This window comes from Pelodiscus sinensis, chromosome 28 (genome assembly GCF_052426305.1).
Source record: "Pelodiscus sinensis isolate ZL-2025 chromosome 28, ASM5242630v1, whole genome shotgun sequence".
Taxonomy (NCBI): domain Eukaryota; kingdom Metazoa; phylum Chordata; order Testudines; family Trionychidae; genus Pelodiscus; species Pelodiscus sinensis.
In genome coordinates this window covers 19,395,503-19,400,453 of record NC_143079.1, presented here as the reverse complement: position 1 = coordinate 19,400,453, position 4,951 = coordinate 19,395,503, and the positions used below count along the sequence as shown (strand labels likewise).

Genomic DNA, 4,951 nt, shown 5'->3' with positions numbered 1-4,951 from the left:
TTAGTCTAGATCCGTTAGTTTTAATTAGCTTAGTTCGAATTAAGTAATTCGAACTAAGTTAGTTCGAATTAACGTTGTAGTGTAGACGTACCCTATTAGAGTGGGATACAGGACTGAGGGTGAGAGGAATGTAAATCTGCCATAGATTCCCACTTTCCCCACTTCTACACAGCCTCCTGTCCTTTCTTTTATTTACTTGTTTAAATTAAAAAAAAAGTCTGAGTGAATCCAATAACTGACAGCAGTGGCAAGAGGAACACAGACTGTTTACTTGTGGTTTGTAAAGGCATGTGTTGGCAGTCAAAGGGCATTTCTAGCCAGAGAGAGCTCATGTGTCCCTGATTTTCTCTAGGCCAAAGAGAAGGCTGAGCTACTGGAGAACTTTTACAAAACCACCATCACATACTTCTGCAGCAGCTGGGAAGAGATCCGGGCAGTTGCAGCCAAGTTAGCTGGTGAGAGAAAGTGTGCCGTGTCCCTTTTGGTATTCCCTTTGAGGTAGACAGAAAAAGTCCCTGTGTGCAGCACTGAGCTACTATTAATCTCTCCGTGCTGTGACTTCTCATGCATAAATGGAGATGTTAATGTTCTCCTACTTCTCCAGTGTGGTGTTAGGAGGAATTTGTAATTTGCAATAGAATGCTTTGAGATGGCGCAGTCATTTAGTAGCAGAGGCTGGCACACTGTCACGTAGGGTATGTTTATTCTCCGATCAAACTAGTGTGCTAAAAATAGAGTAGCTGTGGCAGGAGTAGCAGGAGGGGTTAACTATTCCAAGGATGATCCCATCCAAACCCAAAAGTCTGTTCTCAAGGTGGCTAGCTCCTCCGACTGCTTCTGTCATCTGACCTGCACTCTATTTTTAGTAGTCAGAGTTAGTGTGGACTCAAACTATAGACCTAAGCTCAGTGTTGTTCACTGTTCCTTACTGGTGCTTCATCACTGGGAGGTAGGCAGGCCACCGCCACACAGTGCCTGCTGTTGCAGGTTCCTGATTGCCTTGCCCAGGAAGCACTAGATTCCTCCCCTTTGGCCCTGTGCCATCCTTTCCTTAGCACACCCATGCAAGCCAGGCAAGCATTGTGGCCTAATTAATTTATCCATGTGAGATCCTTGCTTAGTACGCACTTATTCCTGGCCCCAGCCCTTTGTTCACACCACTAGATTAATACACTATCCTAGTATATCTCCAATAACTGACAGCAGCGGCAAGAGGAACATAGATTGTTTAAAGCAAATGAGGTTTTATGTAAACATTCTTAATTTTTTTCTCTTCTTCTCTTCAGTGTGGACGCTAAACTTTTCTAGTATTTTCTTGCCTACAGCTCACCTTAGACCCACAATAGAAGCCAAAGGGCCAATGTTATCACCTTGCACTTAACAAGAGAAGGTTTTTTATTGATGTTTATTTTACACTGCTTATTTAGGCATCATCCTGGAACATACGGACACCAAGAATATGAAATGGCTGGACATGGAACATCTGTTGACCTGTAAGTAACAAATACAGGTGAAATCCCATTCATTAGTGAGTTATAAAGAAATTTAGCTGACAAGCAAGCAGTAACTGATACCACAGGTGTGAAGTGCATCAGCCACACATCAAAGGACAGATTCAGCTTTAGTCTGCTCTGAAAGAGGTACGTCTACACTACAGCGTTAATTCAAGTTAACTTAATTCGAAATAGTTAATTTGAATTAAGCTAATTCGAATTATGCATCTATACACAAAACCTATTTCAAAATAGCATTTTGTTATTTTGAAATAGCGCGTCCACACTGAGTGGACCCTGAACCGAAGTTCAGGCTGGCCGGAACCAGTGCTGGCAGGGCATCAGGTTAGGACATAGTGTGTGGGGCTGCTGCCTCAGGCTAACTGAGCTCCGTGCTTCACGGGACCCTACCCCCACCCCGAACAGACAGTTCTCAGGGTTCCCCGCTCGCTTGTCTACCCCGATGAGGGACAGCAAAGCAGTCCTGTCTTGGAGTGCCCTGAGTGTCTGCACTCGGGACACCACAGCACTCGGCCACATGGAGCCAGAGCTGCCCCTGGGCACACCGGTGCGTCTCGTAGGGTTGTTGCCATCAGCCCAGCTGCACTTGCTGCAGGCTACCGTCCGGGGAGTCCATCGGGGGGCTGTCAGGATACAGGAGGCCCTGCAGGAGAGTGTCCACCCCGAGGAGCCCTCAGAGCCACCCCGGTCCTCCCCACGGGGGCTCGTGCCCCATTCCTCCCTCACGTCCATCTACTTACTCCTCCCTAGCCTCCCTTCCTGATGTCAAATAAAAGACATGTATGTTCAAAAATAGAAACTGGGTTTATTGAACAACAGGGTGAACCTCTGGGGAGACTGGGAAAAGGAGGTGGGAGAGAGGAATAGAGTGGGTGGGAGAGGGGAGGGTGAAACCTGGGAGGAGGAAGTTGGAAGGGAGAAGCAAAGGGAAGAAGGGAGAAGGGAAGATCAGGGCCCAAGGTTGGGGGTCTCACCGCACCAACTTGATTGTCATGCAAACCTGCTCCTGGGTTCGCATGTGGCCTTTGGTGGCCAGGCTGGCAGCTATCCTGCCATTGACGGCCGTGTTCCTCTGTCTAGTGCGGAGATCATGGATGCTGGGGCATCCCTCCCAAACCTGAATAAGGTCCATGATCTCCAACCTGGACCCGGAAGGCACCCGCCTTCTCCAGCCCCTGTCAGGCTCCTGGGTGCTGGCAGACTGCTCCTGAGGAGCAGTGGAGGGTTGGCTGCCAGTGCCTTGCTGGCTCACGTTTTGTGGCTACTGGCTCAGGGGCCCCGGTGGCCACTGCTGGCTCTTGGCTGGTAGGCTTGGATCTGGCACGGGCCAGGGTCTATCCCTTTAATGGCTCTGGGGCCAGGGGGAGAGGAGAGGAAGTTTTCCTGGTTGTGCCCAGAGTGGCCACCAGGGCTCCCTGGGAAGGGCTGGAGGCCCCCTATTTTGAATTAATTGTCTACACAGCACTTAATTTGAAATAGCTATTTCAAATTTGGTGTTACTCCTCGTAGAATGAGGTTTACCAAATTTGAATTAAGCGCTCTGCTATTTCGAATTAATTTCGAAATAGCGGTTTGCATGTATAGATGCTATTAAAGTTAATTCAAAATAACAGCTGTTATTTTGAATTAACTTTGCAGTGTAGACGTACCTGGAGGAAACTGCAGCCAGTGTGATATAAGTCAGTGCATCTCCTGGCTATCCTGGCAATGCCTCTTCCCAACCTGTGTCATCCACTCTTTGGGCTCCATCGGCTCCCTGGGAGCCACTTTTTGCTACCCCAAACTCCACACCATCAGATTTATTTCTGTCAGGAGATGTAAACTAACTTAAAAGCAGAAGCTATTGAGTCAATGGAGCACCTTCCAATTGGATGAGTTTCTGGTAGGGTCAGGGTCTCCCCTCTCTCCCCTCCTCCATCTCAGTTTGGAGCTTGGAAGGATCCCAATGGAGGAACCTAAAGCTTTGTTTGTACAGAGAGCTTCTGTAGCTTGGTACTCACTGGTACTAAATCTCCAGCTACTGCAGGCATAGGTGACTATATGAAAAGTGAGTCATATTCTCTGTAATTCCAGCTCTCCAGGTCCTACAGAATGACCCAAGTCCCATTGTCCAGCTGGTGGCAACTCAGGTCCTAAGAGACATCTGACCTGGATGAGTGCTCGGGGAATGAAGCACAGACAAATAGAACAAAGAGCTCCTGCTACCTTGAATGGGAACAAGAGAGGGGGAGAGAGCCAACTGTCATACTGTCTTGTCACATCCATTGCTTCACTGGGGATTGCTGGAGGACAATGTGCTCTGTCTGTGCCAGCTTCTGTTTCCAGCTTGCACATCATATACTTGGGTGGGAAGCTAGACTGAACGCTATATCTGCTAGCTGTCTATGGGGTAGGGGAGTAGTATAAGGGCCCTACCATCAATCAAACATTAGCCCCGCCCCCTGACCCTGGAAGTCCCCTCCCCCCGACTCCCCGGAAGTCCCTTCTCCCTTGTCACTGGCAGTCCCGCCCCTGGAGGGTAGTACATCCGGGTCGAGAGGGACAGGTGACCGGAAGTGAAAAAGGATGTCATGTGACCCCGGTTAGGCCCGTCCCCTGTCACCGGAAGTCCCGCCCTTGGGGGTAATACATCCGGGGTAAAGAGGGGCAGGTGACCGGAAGTAAGGGGTGTCATGTGACCCCTCTACGGACTTGCCCCTCCTCCCTCTACCAATCAGGAAGGGCTTTCCCCGTAGGAACGCCCCGCGAACCGCTTTGACCAATCGGGGGGCAGTTCCGGGAACGGATGACCCGCCCAGAAGTGGGTCGTGTGACCCCTCTAAGAACTCACCCTGCCTCCCTCCACCAATCAGGAGGAGTTTTTTCCCTGTAGGACCGCCTCGTGAACTGCTTTGACCAATCGGGGGGCAGTTCCGGGAACGGATGACCCGCCCAGAAGTGGGTCGTGTGACCCCTCTAAGAACTCACCCTGCCTCCCTCTACCAATCAGGAGGGTTTTTTTCCCTGTAGGACCGCCCCACAAATCGCTTTGACCATTCGGGGGGTGCAGGTCTGGGACCAGTTGACCAGACCGGAAGCTGGTCGTGTGACCCCTCTAAGAGCTTCCCGTGACACCCTCTGTCAATCAGAGCATAGCACTTCCCCATAAGTTCTAGCGCCACACAAAAGAGGCCATCTTGTTCCAAGATACAGCTAGGACACCGCAGCGGCACGCCCACGCTGTCTGAGCACGTTCTGCTCAAGCAGAGGCGGCAACAATACCTGCAAGAGTGGTCATGACTGTATACTGTGTGGCAAAACTCACAATAATTTTTCGCTCCGAACAACTTTTTCACATCCAGAACCCCATAGTAATGCTCATCTCCGCCAAGCGCCGCGCGCCCGGGGCCGGCGCTCCCCCCGCAAGCGCCACGCGCCCGGGGCCGGCGCTCCCCCCG

At 50.7% G+C, this 4,951-nt stretch overlaps 1 long non-coding RNA gene across 1 annotated transcript; it reads left to right on the top strand.

Annotated features, from left to right (window-relative positions):
• The first annotated feature begins 321 nt into the window (after nucleotides 1–321).
• LOC142824069 (uncharacterized) lies at nucleotides 322–3,966 on the top strand. The gene is made up of 3 exons (XR_016347996.1): nucleotides 322–455; nucleotides 1,428–1,493; nucleotides 3,588–3,966. It is a non-coding gene; the product is annotated as an uncharacterized LOC142824069 (long non-coding RNA).
• The last annotated feature ends 985 nt before the right edge of the window (nucleotides 3,967–4,951 follow it).